Source organism: Danio rerio, chromosome 11, assembly GCF_049306965.1.
Source record: "Danio rerio strain Tuebingen ecotype United States chromosome 11, GRCz12tu, whole genome shotgun sequence".
NCBI classification, from domain to species: Eukaryota; Metazoa; Chordata; class Actinopteri; order Cypriniformes; family Danionidae; genus Danio; species Danio rerio.
The window spans coordinates 35,007,820-35,026,328 of record NC_133186.1 but is presented as its reverse complement, the minus strand read 5'-3'; the positions used below and the strand labels follow the sequence as shown (position 1 = coordinate 35,026,328).

The 18,509-nt window shown below is 34.5% G+C and overlaps 3 long non-coding RNA genes across 7 annotated transcripts in view; 2 read left to right on the top strand and 1 right to left on the bottom strand.

Annotated features, from left to right (window-relative positions):
• The first annotated feature begins 418 nt into the window (after window positions 1–418).
• On the top strand, window positions 419–3,271 carry LOC137496715 (uncharacterized). Its single transcript, XR_011017264.2, has 6 exons — window positions 419–493; window positions 815–921; window positions 1,896–2,022; window positions 2,199–2,284; window positions 2,589–2,631; window positions 2,729–3,271. It is a non-coding gene; the product is annotated as an uncharacterized lncRNA (long non-coding RNA).
• A 2,382-nt stretch (window positions 3,272–5,653) lies between these two features.
• LOC141376639 (uncharacterized) lies at window positions 5,654–13,453 on the bottom strand. Of its 3 annotated transcripts, none has more exons than XR_012387240.1 (4): window positions 13,159–13,453; window positions 8,568–8,594; window positions 8,367–8,434; window positions 5,654–5,918 (listed from the first exon to the last, which is right to left on the bottom strand). It is a non-coding gene; the product is annotated as an uncharacterized lncRNA (long non-coding RNA). The 3 variants fall into 3 exon arrangements; XR_012387239.1 differs by having other exon boundaries at window positions 5,654–5,922; window positions 13,159–13,434; XR_012387238.1 differs by lacking the exon at window positions 8,367–8,434 and having other exon boundaries at window positions 5,694–5,918; window positions 13,159–13,244.
• The window catches only part of LOC141376638 (uncharacterized), a 22,413-nt gene continuing 17,357 nt past the window's right edge, over window positions 13,454–18,509 (top strand). The window contains exons 1-3 of one of the 3 annotated variants that reach the window (XR_012387236.1): window positions 13,454–13,759; window positions 13,839–14,049; window positions 16,880–16,996. This is a non-coding gene — a long non-coding RNA (uncharacterized lncRNA). The remainder of the gene's footprint in view (window positions 13,760–13,838; window positions 14,050–16,879; window positions 16,997–18,509) is intronic. The other 2 variants (XR_012387235.1, XR_012387237.1) reach the window with 2 other exon arrangements.

Below are 18,509 nucleotides of genomic sequence, written 5' to 3'. Positions count from 1 at the left end.
TTATGTTAATTAACTAAGATCGAGAAAGAAAAATTAACCACGATTTATTACAGAAAATGTGGTATTTATTTGTTTAAACATGACTGAATACCATATTTTAAACTACAAAAACACGGTTAATCTTACCACAACCATTATTATTTGGTTTAAAATGGAAGTACAAAAGCCCAGAGACAGTAAAACGGAGTAAAACGAGGTCAGCCGTTTTTGCTAATGAAATCTTTAAAATATAACATTATAAAAACAAAAAAATAACCTGTATGATTGTTTTTTCCCTCGTTATCCACCGCGGTAGGTTCTTTATCCATAATCATCCTGTTTGAAATGACCGCGCTAAAAAAGAACCTGTACTGCGCATGATCGGTGACCTCTCAGTATTGTTTTTTTTTATTAAGGGGGCGTTTCCCAAACACCGACCGAGCCACGCCCATTTTACGTCGTGGTAATGAAACCCCTGGAATTTAGTGCATGCCGAGGTTTAGAACAGCAACTGGTGAGTCAAACTACCTAAATGTTGGTATTTTACTGACTTTCTTTAAGGAAATACAGTTGTAAAGATATTGTTAAGTTAATAACTTTAGAATGGAGTGACAATTTTAATCTTCTGCGGTTCATTCATGGTCGTTTGTGTATCTAGCTTAACTGCCTTACTATTCACTTCTTTTCAAGAATGTTTTTATATATGCTCACGCATACATAGTGCATAAAAACATCAAATGTACATGTTCAACACATTTCTGTCACGCTTAAAGCCATTTTGGTGCGTTGTTACCCATCTGTAAAATAAAATCGACACTTCTCCTTTAATTCGAAGCAAACTAGCGAGGGAATCCCCGGAGCAGCCTAGCCTACTCTGCCCGGATGCTAACGGCAACAAAGGACAGTTTCCATAAGCTCTGGAGAGTTTCTAAAACATGTCTGGTGAGTAAATGAACATATGCTTACTTGTAAAAGGCTTCCTGACTAAAACATATGATTGTTTGTTATTCGTGTACGTTAATTTGGTTATTTTAAACACCGCGGCCCTTTTAAACTGGTTCATTCGTGGCCGTCCATATGCCGTTAGTTCATAGACTCGCGTGATAACGTACGCTTGAATTATATTAAGCGTTGACAACCATTAAAGTCGGAATGTTAACATTAATGTCTTTAAATGACCGCGTTTGCACTTTCTCAGACATTTAAGGTTACATAAGTCTCCCGGAAGTTGCGGGACTAACGTTAACGTTATCCCGCAAATGCACAGAGACTCCCAGATGCCCAAGTAACTTAGATGCCCGCAAATGAATGATAATCTCCCGGAAATCGCGCGTCTCCCGCCCGGTCATTCAACACTTTGCACACCCCTCTCCACCGCATCCCTCCCAGCTCTTCAGGTACGTCGCGAGCAAGTCACCCCCACCGCTCTTCAGGTACGTCGCGCGCAACTCATCCCATTGCTCTTCAGGTTCTCATCTCTTCCGCTACCTCCCGCAAATCAACTCTGTATCCCCCGAAAATTACTTTTCCCAACTCGGGATGTCTGACGTTAGTAAGTTAGGCTATTTATGTAACGTTAGTCAGGAACATCTTAGTCAAGCTTTTTCTCCCGCATGATATTGTGCTTAAAACTATAGGCTAAACTTAGCATGTACTGTACACAACATTTCCTTTTTATTAAAGACAATTTAGTGCGTTGTAAACAGCCACCTGTCTGTAAAATTAATCAACTGATTCATATTTGAGCAGCCTAATGATGATACAGGTTTGATTTGTAGATTTATTATCAATAATCAACATCTGAATCAAAAGATATCTGAAAAAGTGTGAGGCATACTTTGTGATGTTCATCTATCTTTTTTATCTGAAGGTTATGCATATGTGTTAGATACTAATGTGTTGTTGTTTTTTAACAGCCACAGTTCTCTATACAATAACACAAGACCCTGTGACGGTGGCTGATTAGAGACGGATGGTGTATTTCCAGAGTTGGTGAAATGACCAAGCACACCTTCTTGGTCATATGTGGTGATAATAATGAAGGTATGTTTGATAAAGTTCTGTATTTGTTTCACAATAAGCTGAGAGGGTATTAGAGCATTAGAGAATAACAAATGACATGAAGGTGATAAGTTTTGTATTGTGGGTGAACTGTTACTTAAATAATGTTTTGCTCTTTGCTTTGCACTTTTCCTCTTCTGCTTATCCTAATATTTTAGATTATATTTGGACCTGAAACATCTGCTAGACTCCAGTAAAGGTGGCGTCAATACTGGACCTGAAAGGGCCTAACAAGTTGAATCTGGTAAAGAAACATGCACGCACGCACGCACGCACGCACACGCTTACAGAAAACTGTTGTTTATGAAGTTTATGAATATTTTTTACACTGTGGCCAATATTTTGGGGAAGTCAGCATCACTAAATTATATAAAATATTTTAAGCTCCTCTAAATTTAGCTCCAAGTGTTGTGTTAAATTCAGGATTCTGGACAGACAGCTGCCTGTTTTTCCAGTTCTAGTCATAGTGGTTAACCTAATTGTTTTTGGAGATCCAACAGTGATGTATGTGTTTTTTCTACTTTTCCATATCCTGTCACCTCAACCAGCTGGGAGAGTCAAGTTGTGGATCATCATGAAGATTTTCAAAAGGTGAGTTTAGATTTCTTGAATGTTTTATTTACTTTAAATGTTCTTTTAAATATATCATAGAATTTGATTGCAATTTGTTTTCAAACATTTTTCTTAGTCATGCTGGAGTCTTGAAGAGTTCTTAGATGAGCATCACCCTATATCCATGCATCAGGAACCACCAGACGAGCGATCAGCAGGTACTACATCGTCATGGATAAAAAGGTCATCCTGTGGCTGGGAAGCACATCTTTCACAGGACATGCTTGATGAGATTTCCTAGATCCAGTTTGTTTTCACACAAGTTTACAGCATTTATACCTTCATTTAAACTGCTGTGTTTGATATGGAGGACCAAGGAAACACCCGAAGTGAAAGATTTGCACGCCAAGTTGTTTAAAATGTAATTTCACAAGAAAACTATGAGTTTAGAAGAAAACTATGAGTGACGCTATATTGAACTTTCAAATTGCTCTGATGAAACATCAAGTTTGGACCAAAGGACTGAAACAGCCTTTTTGAGCACTGGTCATACATATTTTGTTGATACTGTCTGTACTAATAAAACATTTAAAGCATATTTGACATTGTTGCATTTTAAAAACTGAATGAATTGTTGAAGTGGTGAATGTTTTCAAATAAAATGTTTTTTCTTTTGTAATTTACAGTCTATTTGACCTTTTTACCATATTTACACTCAAGAGAGTTGAATAAAATAACAATATATTACACCAGGCGGTGTTAAATATAGTTAAATTTTTTAACTCTGCCCAGAGTTAAAATTAACCCTTACTTCGGTGTCAATGTACCAACCCTTTTGAAAGTGTTGATTTAACTCTGTTTTGAGTGGACCCCATGAGACACTTTCAAAGGGTTGAAATTAACACCCATAGAGTTGTTTTGGGTCCCCATATTTTGCTGTGTATATGCATAGTTTTTCTCTAAAATGTGACAACAGTCTAGAATGCATAATACAGCACTTTTGTCATTTTTTTTATTTTTATTTTGTTGTGGATCCAAGTGAACACTTTTGGCTTTGACAATGTTATCATGCTGAATGTACATCGGATGCCATTATTTAAATAGTACGCATGACATTTGCATGCACTAGTGTGGATGCTAATCTTCATTCTTATTGTGAATGGGCCTTTAGTCTGGTTTTAGATGGACAAGAGAACATTCGGCTCAGATTTTATAGGTGATTTGATATATGTTATTGCAGCATAACCAAGAGTTTAGGAGATTTCAGTGTAAATAGCTGCCAAGGACATACCAAGGTAGGCGCTATGAACTAATGTACGCAAACTAAACAACTACAAACTAAATCTGATAAAGCAAAAAGCATTAATGCTCATTTAAGTATTTGTTTCCTATCCAGCTAGGATTGAGTATTCAATTTTTGGTTTTAAAAATGCTTTTTTTTTTTTTTTTAACATTAGCCTATAGGCTCCACACTATTCGACCCAGGGAAACTGAGCTTTATGAAAATGCTGAAAAATCAGTTTTAGTTTGGAAACACTGGTGATCTGTTAGCTTGAGCATGAGTGGCTGCATAGTGGATATGGAGATCATTTTTTCTGAAACAATAAAAACATCAGTATAGTTCACACTGTGAACAGTATTAGTCATCTTCTTTGTTTCTACAGAGTGCTGCAAAGTTGTATTTTTGATGACTGACCCAAAAATTTGTCTCTCCTGACATCTTTAAGTAAACTGTGTAAAATTGTGTAATATGTTTTGTTAAATTAACTGAATTTTCATTCCAGCAGAAGTTAAAATCTAAAATCTCCCTATTAACATCACTATCCCTAATCTTCTGGTCTTGAACTTACCTTGCATTTATATAAAATAAATAAGTTAGAAAGCTTGTGAGATGAGTGAGTGTAAGCTTATGTTCAGTGTGAAAACGTGTAATGTCTCCAACAACCGCTGTAGTCACTATTAAGCTGGATTTATACTTTCGCCTGGTGCTGCATCACGCACCTCTGCTGACTGAGCGTGCACCTCGCGTAACATATATATATATATATATATATATATATATATATATATATATATATATATATATATATATATATATATATATATTTTTTTTTTTTTTTTTTTTTTTTATTATGGCAAGAATAAAAGCAAAAAAAAAATACACTTACTAAAAAATACAGATGTTTTTTTTTTTAGATTTAGCCCACTCCACAATTCACACATTACTGTCTGGCTAGTTTGTATCCTTTACTTAGGCTAAAAAGGCAATAATGGTCTGACATTCCTGACCTATATCACCAATAAAGCCTATACAAATGGGCCATCAGTATATTGTAAACTGATAGGATCAAATATTCCTTTCCATTTACCAAAGAAATAATTTGTTCCTTAATTATAGTTTTGCTACTATTAAATTGTTTTAAATTCAAAATTAAACATATACATCAGTGTAAAACCTATGACTGGTGGAAAAACTTTTTTTTTAATTGTGTACCTGGGTCTCTACTTTTGCCATGGCCTCTTTTGGTTTTAACAAAGTATCCCTCAGGTTTTACAAACCTTTTAACAAAACTTTCCTCCTTTCACATGGCTGTTGCAATTTGTAGCCGAGAATTATAAAAAATCTGGTTATCTCTATGATCACAGATCATAAAAATGTCTGTACAGGCATACTGTTTCAGACAAAATCTCTTCAAAGTGTTTCATGCTCAAATCAGTTGCGGCGCTGCACGTACTGTTCGCTCGAGTCTCAAAAAAGCATGCACTCCGTCGGCTGAAATCATGCCGCGCGTGCCTAAAGCAAACCCCCGCAAACTCCACGATGACATCACATGTGCCACATGCACTCAATAAGCGAACTAGTGGACGTGTCGAGTATAAACAGGCTTTAGCCACTTTTGTTTTAAAAAAATCACAGATGTGTGATGTTAAGTATTTAATGTCAAAGAATACAAGGTGAAAATATCTTGAACTTGTATTAAGCAAAGAACCTGAAGAGCTTTAAAATGTGTAAAGGAGCTCCTGGAATTCCTCCGCCACACAAGCAAACAAACATATGTTTCAAGGAGAAGCGCTTCTGATCCCTTTATTGAACTGTTATGACTAGAAAGAAAACAAGTATGCTTGAGCATTCTGTCCAGTTTATGGTTGCATCTTGTGGCATCATGTCTTGTTTATGGTTTGTTGTGATGTCTTTGATCAGAGTTGAGTTCATATTTCAGCCGAACAGCACCAGCGTTTATTTGGAAGTGGACCAAGGCCCATCATTTCTGCTGTCTTTGTCCTTTTGTTTGGTGCATAACTGGGTTGAGATGGATATGTTCAATCTTGCTTAAATGAAAGGCACAAACAGAGAAATTGCACCTTAGTTTAATTTACTTTAATCAAACCTGCAAAGTGTAAACAGTAGTTGCATCCTAAATGGCACACTATGATACACTGTAAGAGATAAAGTATATACAGGTGGTTGTTATCACTGAATAAAATAGAGCCAGACATGAAGTGGAGAACTGTTGTATAAGATTGAAGAGTGCTATTCTGTGAAAACAACCTTCTGGATGTACTTTATTTCACTTATTACATGGCTACTTGCTACAAAATATAACAATTAGATGTAAAACATTGTTCTAAAAAGTAAGGGTTTATTAATTCTTTAGGGAAAGGCAAATACTGACAGGAATAAAAAATGGCTGACTGGAGCATACACTAACCTATTTATTATTCAGTACAAGATGGTGCCAACTGTGGACTGAAGGACTTAATTCTGTAAATGTTTATTATTTTAAAATAGTAAAGTTTATTAAGTGTTCCAAACAGCCGTGTACTAGAAATATGAATCATTTCCCAGTCTGTTTAACGTTAGCCAAATTAGTGCAATAAATGATCAAACTACTAAATAGTACCTGCCACATTCACAATCGCAAGGCAGTAATATAAATTACGTGGGAAAATTTTCCTTGCACAATCAAAAACAAAGCAATCAACAGCATTTGCACCTGATAGCTCCTTCCCATCCGCTATAGTGAGCAAAGCTAAGACCTTTATAAATTAAGTGTTCCACATTCCACATTTATTTTAATGGTTAAATAAATAAGATACTCACAACCTTATAAGTATAAGGCTAAATTATCTGGATATTTGAAATGCACTTAATCTTTACAGGTTTTTCAGTGTGAATGCACTACTTACACTGCTTAAAATGGCATAGTATAGTGCATAATTATTCAATTTTAGATGCACTTCCATATTCTAACTTTGAATGCAATTTAGTTTAATTGTAATAGTTTGCTTAGCCCAACCAAAATGGCAAACTCTGGATCCGCACTGTAAAAAAATGTTGGGTTCTGCACAAATTATTTGTGTTGGCACAACATTAAGGAATTCAGTAAGCTTATTTATTTTATACAAATTTAAGAGGATTGATTGTGAACAAATAAGTTGTGCCCAAAAAAACTCTGGAATTATGTTGTTTCAGCTCTTTCAAAATAAGTAGTTTGAACAAATAGCAAATGTGTTTTTTTTATTTTATTTATTGTGGCAGATCAGTCGCTAAAGAAGTCACTTGACAAATATGTCAGTAGGTTTCCATTCACCTATTTGTATGCGCATTTTGGATATGCACATACATTTTGAAAATGCACATAAAAACTAATGCACAAAACAGAGTAGGATAAACTTTTAATTCAATAAGAAAAAAAAATGTGCATAAACTACGACAGAAACACTTTTACCAAACAAATTCAAGTATATGCGCATTAAAAAGTCATGTGATTTTGTAATAAGAGATTGTGTGATGATAAAAATGTGCATGAAATGGACAAACCAGCAGTCTGCCGCTTTGTTAAACATCTGAAATGTTGTTTTGGTCATTCTAAAATGCCCTAACCATTTTGTATTAGTGTTATTATATTATCAGTTATCTCCAGAACCATCAAGAGCATCTGTGCTCCGCATCTCACACATTTAATCGCCACCATGTTTTCATTTCGCATGGGCATACTGTCTTCTGGGGTGCAAGTAATTTCGTGAATGAAAAAAAAAAGATTGACACAGCTTCTCCTACTGCAGCAAATTTTGTTTTTACTTTTGATATTTAGCGCCAGTTAATCAGGAAGTGACGATTTTGTTCTCTTTAATAACTAGGATGGAAATGTGATATGCCTTATATCTTAAATGCGATATTCTAGTTTTGTGCATATATTTATTCACATCTTTGGATGAGAACATAGCTATTGATTGTATGATGCCGAGCATGTTTCCTTTTACTATAAACAGACAAATGAGTAGTTGCTGGAAATCTGTACAGATTTGATCTTGAGCCTGATTATGATTTTCATATACTTTTTGAGAGTGACTAACTGTACGTGATAAGTAAGTGATAAGCAGGCCAGTGAGCTCTATTGATGTAATTAATAAGTTGGCATGGTGGGGAAATGCCAGATCTGTATTAATTAATATTTTTTTTTCAGGAATGAGCTGAGCAGCTATGTATATCCTTAGAGATGTGATTGGCAGGATTAGATGAACATGCTTATTGTTTCCTTTATTGTTATTAGTATTATCTCAAATTTTATGTCACTGTCATGAGTTTGTCACATTGTTTTGCAGAGTATTAATCATTCAGTTGTACGCTACATGAACATGCACAGATCATTATGCAATTCCTGTGTTTTTTTTTCCCCTCCACACATGATTTCACACCTCGTTCACAAGAGGCCAAAGCAAATAACAGCAATTACAATAACCACATTCACGCAAAATGACTGTGTTCATACCTGCTCCCTCTGGGCTTCACACACACACACACACACACACGCTTTATCTTTATATATGTGTGCAAGGACTGGAAGTTGGGAAAAAGCAAGAGAGGTCATGAGTTAAAATAGATAAATAAAAAATACAAAGAGAAGACAGAATCAAGGTAGAGGACAAATAACAAGGTTATGTCTTTCATTAAGGATGAAAAAAATTCTGACCTTGTCATTTGAGGTCAGCTCTCACACCTACAGTAAACAGAAGAAAAAAGAAATAAAAAAAGGTTTTACATTTCAACAACCGCATTCTTGTCCTGATTTTCTTTATACATGCTTGTGAAAGAGTAAGTCTTTTTTCTTCTCATACAATAAAACTCCAGTGTTGTTTAGGCGAGAGGGCTTTATTTTGTGTTTTACAAAAGATATTAAGTCAGAAATTAAGGAACACATATCGAATTAGCACAATTTAATAGGAACAAATAGCCCCTGAACACACACACACACATACACACACTGTTTCCAGTTTTAAAGTAAACATGCTATTTAATTTCTTTAGTTGTTTTTGTAATGGAGAACTTATTTGTATCTGAGAACCCACAAGATAGAATAAGGTTAAAGTATACAGTAAAACCCTTCTCAAACACTAAATCTCTCAGACTGTTTAAAAAAGATGCTTTGAAAATCTTGTATGAATTGCTGAACTCCAGAACCCCTTAAGTCCGGGTGCAATTAGTGGTGAGGCAGTTTTGGAGGCACCACTAGGTGGAGCAAAAGAGCAAATGAGAGTCATTTATGTTGAGTGTAAATCATCATTTTTACTGTCCCATGACTATTAGCTTGAAATTGATTTTTAGAAATGAGGTATAATAGAAATAATTAAGTCTGGCTGTGGTTAAGAATGTAGGGCAAACGAATAGCTTGCCCAGATGTCTGTTCATTTGTATTCAGTGCAACTTCTGGCTCAAATATTTAAAACAGCCACTTAAAGTCAACACAAAATTAAAAACTGGCCTTATTTACTTACCCTTTCCTATTGTGATATGTCAGTGTAAGTTACTTCACATTCAATTTGTGGTTTTGTCTCATTAGATCAAAATGTGTTTAATTTATTTTGCACTGTGGAGTAAAAAGGCCAGGGACTTTTGTCTCACACTTTTGACTTTTTGTGTACCACAGATTTTTGCAAGTTAACTTGAATTATGACATTTACAATCTTACAATTCTGAGAGGATGTTAAGTGAGAATTGCCCAAAAAATAGATTGCCCTAAAACTCCGCCCTCTCGATTCAAAAGAATGGAATTCGAGCCAGACCAAAAATAAATAAATAAACATAAGAAAAATATATAAATATTTATATTTAATTATAATGCACTATGCATATATATATATATATATATATATATATATATATATATATATATATATATATATATATATATATATATATATATATATATATATTTTTTTTTTTTTTTTTTTTTTTTTTTTTTTTTTTTCCAGTGGTTAGCACTGTCACCTCACAGCAAAAAGGTTGTTGGTTTAAGTCCCGGCTGAGCCAGTTGGCATTTCTATGTGGACTACCTCTGGGTGCCCTACAGTCCAAAAACTTTTTTTTTTTTTTTTACTTTTTTAAATATTTTCCAAATTATGTTTAACTGAGCAAGGAAATTTTCACAGTATGCCTGATAATATTTTTTCTTCTGGAGAAAGTCTTATTTGTTTTCTAAACACATTATTTTTTTATTTTTTAATAAAAGCAGTTTTTATTTTTTAAACACCATTTTAAGATTTTAAGCTATTTTTTATAGTCTACAGAACAAATCATTATTATACAATACTTTGCCTAATTACCCTAACCTGCCTAGTTAACCTAATTAACCTAGTTAATCCTTTAAATGTCACTTTAAGCTGTAAAAAAGTGTCTTGAAAAATATCTAGTCAAATATTATTTACTTTCATGGCAAAGATAAAATAAATCCGTTGTTAGAGATGAGTTATTAAAACTATTATGTTTAGAAATGTGCTGAAAACAATCTTCTCTCTGTTAAACAGAAATTAGGGAGAAAAAAAACAGGAGGCTAATAATTCTGACTTCAACTGTAGGTAAATTGGTGTATAAACTAAATTGGCCATAGTGTATGAGTGTGTATGTAAATGAGTGAGTATGGGTTGTGGCTGGAAGGGCACCCGCTGCGTAAAACATGGAATAGTTGCTGGTTAATTCCGCTGTTCCAACCTCTGAAATAGAGACCAAGCCAAATGAACGAGTTATTTCATGCTATAAAAAAGGCTATTGTGTGAAAGACATTAACTTGAAATTGTGAGAGAAAAGAGAGACAAAATAGTAGCCTATTTGTAACAAATGTATCCCTTTTTTCTGAAAAACTTTCAAGTTTTCAAGTTTGAAATATAGCAATTTTAGTTCACAGGTTTGTAAGATAAAAAACAATTCTGAAATAAAATAAAAGGCATATAAGTTTGCTAAATTTCCAATAAGTTTAAGAAACAATTAGAAACAGCAAGCAACATACCGAAAAATAATCATAATTAGATGGACGGACGGACGGACAGACAGACAGAGACAGATAGAAATGATTTTTTTTTAAGTGTATTGTTTCTCTGACACAACTAAGTACAAAAGAAAATAGCAAATAGAACTGAACATAAATAATTTAATACAATTGAACATAAATAAATATAATAGAACAAAACAGAATAAATCATAATATTCTCAAAAAATATCAGAAAAGGCTGAAATAGTTTTTTTTTTTTTTTAATTTTGTAAAATATACTCTAGTAATCTGTTTTGTACACCTCACCATGTTTTACACTGCATGTACTCACTGTAAACAACCTAACATGTTGCTGCAATAGTGAGAGACAAAACACACTGAGCACTAATAGATTCATTTAAAAGTTGTCTCTGTACTATTTCCTGAGGGAATTAAAACACAGCTAAACATCCATAACTGCACAACACAGCTGACATGTCAGCAGTCATAAATAAAAGAGACACCAGTGTTTTGCTCTTAATAGACACTAAATTGGTTTCTGGAGAAATTGCACATTTCCCGGAATTCAGCAAGGGATACTGTTTATTTCACTCCACCTCGATTCCACACGGCTTAAAAGACTTCTTACAATTCTGAGAAATAAAAACTGTGAGACTTATATATTAGGGCTGAACAATATATCGTTTGAGCATCTACATCACAATGTGTGTATTAGCAATGGTCACATCGCAAGATTAGAAAATTTATTAAAGATTAAAAGATAACAACATTATTAAATATTTTTATATTATTGAATAAAATTATCTATACAATTATTGTTCAATTTCTGTATTTAAATACTGTTAGACTTACCAGAAACCATAAAGTTTCTAAACTATTTATTTAACTTTTATTTTTGCTCTGTTGTATTTATATTTGCTTGTAATTTATTACATTTTATGCAGATTCACTGCATATTCGACTAGGGAATCACCCCAGTCGATCTAAATGAATGAAATATTTCCAAATAAAGCTATTCAAATCATTTAGTGAGACTAAAGTCATTCATTCATTTATTTTCCTTCGGCTTAGTCCCTTTATTCATCAGGGATCGCCACAGCGGAATGAACCGCCAACTTCTCCAGCATATTTTTTAAGCAGCAGATGCCTTTCCAGCCACAAACCAGTGAAAACACCCATATACACTCGTTCACACACTTACACTACAAGACCAATTTGGTTTATTCAATTCAGCTATGCCGCAGGTCTTTGGACTGTGGGGAAACTGGAGCACCCAAAGAAAACCCATGCCAACATGGGGAGAACATGTAAGCTCAAATATATCTTTGCAGCCAAACTAAATATCACAATGTCAGATTTGTTCAGTATTGTGAAGTCCTAATAAATATGTAATAAAAAGAAAGGATGTAGTGAATAAATAAATAAATGGGTTATATATAAAACTGTTATAAAATAATAAAAAGCTAAACTTCGAAATAAACCTGTAAATTTTACTATATTTGTATTTATTATTTAATTTATATTATAAAGCATTTTAATATTTTTTTCAAAAAAAAGTTATTTATCTATATAATATATTTTAAATAATAACAATAATAATAATAATTATTATTATTAATATTATTATTATTCATTCATTCATTCATTTTCTTTTCGGCTTAGTCCCTCTATTAATCTAGGGTGAATAAACTGCCAACTTATTCAGCATGTTTTTACGCAGCGGGTGCCCTTCCAGCCGCAACCCATCTCTGGGAAACATCCACACTCACACTCATTCACACTCATACACTACAGACAATTTAGCTTACCCAATTCACCTGTACCGCATGTCTTTGGACTGTGGGGGAAACCGGAGCATGCACCCGGAGGACACCCACGCGAATGCAGGGAGAACATGCAAACTCCACACAGAAAAGCCAACTTAGCCAGCCGAGGCTCGAACCAGCGACCTTATTGCTGTGAGGCGACAGCACTACCTACTGCGCCACTGCGTCACCTATTACTATTATTATTATTGTTGTTGTTGTTGTTGATCAAATCTATCCCTATACTTTGTTTTCATTGCAGTACCACTTTAATGCCAAAGTTGAAATGGGTAGAGTGGTATACCACCAATAAACAATGAAACTTAAACTTTAAATTCAGGAATTACTAAAATTTCCACAACAAATTACCAACAAACTGCTAACAACACATTTAATTGAACTCAAGTTCACATATCGTCTTGTAATAGCCTACATACTCCAGTCATATGTTTTATTTACTGACAGCATGTTTAGGCTACACCAGGTGTACTCACCTTAAACAACCTGACATGGTGCTTCCCGTAACGATAGTTACAGAGAGACGACAAACACTGAGCGAATGGATAAATATACTGTAAAAGTTGTCTCCTTTCTGGTTCCCGAGGGAATTAATACACAGTTAAACATCCTTAACCGCACAACACAATTGACACCAAGCAGTCATATATAAAAGACACTACTGTTTTGCTCTCTATAGTAAGAGAATTGGTTTATGGAAGAATGGCGCGTCGTCGGGAATGCTACTGTTTTTTATTCCACCTTGAGTCTACGCGACATGAAAGAAAGAGCGCGAAACGAGAGCGCGCGCGCGTACACGCGAGCCGACAGAAAGAGTGAACGCGGCTCATGCATGAGAGGACACGACACTTAAAATGGGTTACATGCCTGACTTGGCTTTGTAGCTGAAGATAATAGCAGGAACCAGCTGTGAATTGCTGGTTCGATACCTGCACAAGCACGTTTCCATTTATATACACCGCAGAAACACAAGCCGGCGCGCACGACGAGAGAGAGAGAAAGAGAGAAAGAACAAACACTTAACAGCTATTTAGGGAGAGGAAGGGGAGACGAGAGAGGAAGGAGGGGACAGAGAAAGTCAGAGAGAAAGAGAAAAAGATTTGTTTTATCTCAGTGGTGAGAAGCATCAATCTCTAATCATTGTCTCTCTTCACAGGTGCATCAGGAGGACATAGATCCGTCTGACAGCTATTTAAATAGGCGCTATTTTGAGGGGCGGAAATACATCAAGAAAGATTGATCAATATGTTTGGGAACGAGCAAATCTGCTTTTGAAATCCTCCCTACAACTGGACTAAAGCAACGTTGCTGTGTCAGGTGTGGTGTGTTGAATTAACCACATTCAGGATAGCCTACAGTAGCTACAGGTACATGTAACCTACATTTACAGTAAGCTATATAGACTAGAGTTTTATGCAATATACATTATTATTACAGGCCCGTTGCCAACCAGGTGAAAGGGGTGGTTCTTTTTTCACAAAATGTTGGCCTTTTTGCGGTTATATGCCACATTTAGGCTACTATTTAATTATGAGATTTAAATGCTGCATTTTAGTGACATTTTAAGCTACTACTTTAGCTGAAATAGATTGTCAGATGGTCAACATAACCATAAAAGTACATTTAAAAATTCATAGATAACAAAAACAGCCAAAATAGTATTTGAATGCATTTTATATCGGTCTCCAGTGCTTCACATCTTTTTATTAGTCTTTTTTCCCCCAAGATAATATAAGATATTTGTACAATATTTTCTCTATTTAAAAATATATATAATGGGGGGCAGCACAGGAATACGATGCAAAAATAAAAAAGATATATGATGGCTATAAGATGACATAATTAATGACATTGTAGCAAAAAAAGGTAAGAAAGGGCTGGTTGTATATGGGGTAGTTCGCAGAGAGTGCCATTTAGTCGAGCCGCCACTGGCTGGATGTCATGAAAAATAGCTGTTTGCATTGGCCAAAACTGATTAGCTGAAGTCACACTGAAGCGACAGCCAACAGAGGATTTCACTCGGTCTTAAAACCTTTGTCCATGGTTATTTTCACTATTTGTGATGGCATAGCAGTCAAATTAGGACAAATGAGCTCATGGGACAAATTCTGAACCTTTGTCAAGGAGGGGTGTCTTTCAACCCACCTGAACACCCCCTGGCTATGGGCCTGATTATGGCTTTAAATTTACTGTGAAAGTAAACAATTATTACACATAGAACCATTATTATAGACACATCATAAATATGATCATAAAGCTAAGTGCTTGTTTAGTAACTGGTAATTTTTTTAAATGTTTTGAAATTGTTTATATTTTTTACGCAGTATTGCTTATTATACTTTTAACTAATTATCCTTTTTAATTTAGCTTATTTTTATTTTTGTTTACATCTTATATATTATTTTAAATAAATATATTGTTATAAATAAATGAAAGTTTGAACTCTTAAAAACTTTTTAAAATTATTTCTGTATTTTTTTTATTTATATTTGTTGTATTTATCTAATATGCAATAAATAATTAAACAAACAAACAAATAAATAAAAGTTATTTATTACCACTTTAAATGTACTTTTTTGCATGAATTGCAAGACTATGCGGTCCAAAACACTGCACCCCACTGACTTTCATTTAATGTACAAAACCACAATGAAAAAACAAATTATTATTAAAAATATTAATCACTTTTCTGTGTCTGTTTTTCAGTCATACACTTATGGAGGGACATTAGGGTAAGCAAATGATGACGGGTGTCACGGTGGTGCAGTGGGTAGCTAGAAGGTCAATGGTTCGAGCCCTGGTTGAGTCAGATGGCAGTTCTGCTGTGTCGGTTTCTTCCGTGTGCTCCGGTTGCCCCCACAGTCCAAAGACATGCGCTATAGGTGAAATGAATGAGCTAAATTGGCCGTAGTGTATGTGTGTGAAAGAGTGTGTGTAAAAGTAAAACATATGCTGGATAAGTTGCCGGTTCATTCCACTGTGGCACCCCCTGATTAATAAAATGTACTAAGCCAAAAAGAAAATGTATGAATGATGACAGAAGTTTTTTTTTTTTTTCTTAATAAGGAATGTAATGTTTTATTTATCAAATATGTCCTCCATTGACCTCTGAAAAGAATTTCCAGTTGGAAATCCTATGTATCTTCCCATTGAAAGTCATGCGTTGTGCAGTGCCGAGTGCCATGTAAAGCCAACCCCATTAACTAACACTGTCACCCCTGATTTCCACATCAAAGTGTGTGAGAAGGCATTGTGAGATCATAAGAGGCTGCTCGTAACGGAAGCACTGCGAAAATACGAGTCGAGACGAGTTAGATGTGGCTGAGTGTCTTATTCTCAAAGCTCCCATCCCTTAGAAGTATTTCGGACAGGTTTATAACGTGATCCACCGGCGCCTCAATGGAATAACGGCCTGGTTTTCATGGGTTTCTGCCACCTCAGTCAGAAAAGCAAAGCGCATTTTGCTCATACTCACTTTGTCCTGTTATGAACCTTTTTTTTTCTCTTTTTTGATACAATCAAAATGCATAAAACCTTTTCAAAAACAAAATTCAGCAAATTTTTTATGCACAAAAGATGATCATATTTCATCCTGACTTTAAAACAGTTAAAAATTAGAAATGCTAAAGCTGTAATTAAAGTAATATATCCAGATGCATTTATCTACTATTGGTCCTTACTGGTGAAAGAAAAAATCAAGCTGTTATATTGTAAAAATAAAATAGCACTCAATTTGTTTCTTCCTAAAAATGTAACTAAAAAGACCCTTATTGCATAACACGCATTTTATTATTTTGTCTATTGTAATTTTTTTTTTTTTCTAAATGAATTTTTCTCTTAAAAAAATACTTAAATAAAAAAAATAAAACTCTATTTGTAAAATGTGCAAATTTGCATTACTTAAATGAGAATAGTGACAATGACAGATAATTTATATGGCACAATTAAAAACAATCCAAGTTCACCAATATGCCTAACAATAACTAAAAACCACAAACAACAAGAGTAAGTCAAAGACATTCATTTATTTTCTTTTCGAGTTAGTCCCTTTATTAATCTGAAGTCGCCACAGCAGAATAGACTGCCAACTTGTCAGTTGCAACCCACCACTGGGAAACCTCCATATATACTCATTCACACACATACACTATGGACAATTTAGTTCAATTCACCTATACCACGTCTTTGGAATTGTAGGGGAAACTGGAGAACCCAGAGGAAACCCACGTGAACACGGGGAGAACATGCAAACTCCAAACAGAAAATGCCAATTGACCCAGCCGAGCCTCGAACCAGTGACTTTCTTGCTGTGAGGTAATCGTGCTACCCATTGTGCCATTGTGATGCCTAAGTCAAAGACAAAAACAAGTAAAACAAAGACAAAGAATAAAAAAAGCGATTACATGCTCAAAAGCCAGTCAAATATGAAATAACACCAATGCTTTGTCAAACATCATAGATATACAAACAGACAAAGTTGGAGCCGATCTAATGGAAAGGGGAAAATCATTTCAAAGTTTATTAACAGCTACAGAGAAAGCATGATCGTCTAACATTTTAGCCTAAACTTACTGTAGAAATCAACAAACTTGTCTGATTTGTTGAGCGAAGGGATCTGGTTGATACTTTGTCAAAAGGGCAGAAAGGTAAGATGTGGCTAAGATATTTAATGATATACAGGAAGTAAAATTTTAAAAATCTACTCTGTACTTCATCGGAAACCAGTGAAGTGAACCCAAAACAGCAGTAATATGATCACATTTACCTGCACCAAAAGTTTCACTGCTGCATTGTTAGCTAATTGTAATCGGGACGTAGCTGAATGGCTAATCGCATTGAGAATTGCAGTAGTCCACTCTTGAAGAGATGAAGGAATATATTAGTTTTTCCAAATTTGTAAAAGATAGAAAGTTATATATATATATATATATATATATATATATATATATATATATATATACATATATATATATATATATATATATATATATATATATATATATATATATATATATATATATATATATATATATATATATATATATATATATATTTTACAAGTTGAAGCTGAAAAAAGCAAGATTTCACCACATAATTTATCTGTCCGTGGAATTTTTGTGAATCATCAAACATAACTCCCAGATTTTTCACCCATGGTTTCACAGGACAGCACACAAAAAAATTAGATTAAAAGAATTGGAAGAATTGGAAGGTATAAAACTGATCATTTCTCTTTTATTCTCACTGACACTCGTGCAATTGAAAATTGATACTTTGTGCCTTAACATCAGCCAAACTGTCTAAAAGGTTATCCAAACTATTTGGATTTTTTTTGATGGGCAGATCAATGTGTGTGTCATCAGCAAAACAATAGCATGACAGCCAATGCTTCCTAATGGCCCTTTCCACTGAGGGGTACAGTACAATACGGTCCGGGTCATTACTGGTCACCTTTTTTAGGCTTGCGTTTCTACTGCCAAAAGGGTTCTTTTGGTGGGCGAGGTGTACGACACAAAGTTTCAGTCTATGTCATTTTCATTCGAGAAAATGTCTATTGTAAAGCTGTACTGGTCATTCACATATCATATGAGAAGCACAGAAAATACTTGTGTATAATTGTTTATTACTAACCTTTCTATGAACATGATTTGATTATAACTGCAGATCCATGATGCGAAATAGCCTACTATTGACCTTATTCTAAAATACGGAAGTGTGCCTATTTTCGTGATTGTCTTAGAACTTCCGATTTAGTCGCCTATGGGAGAAATGGCTAGGAATAATAAACGGCAGAAAAAGGTCAAACTACTTGCTCTATAAACAAATG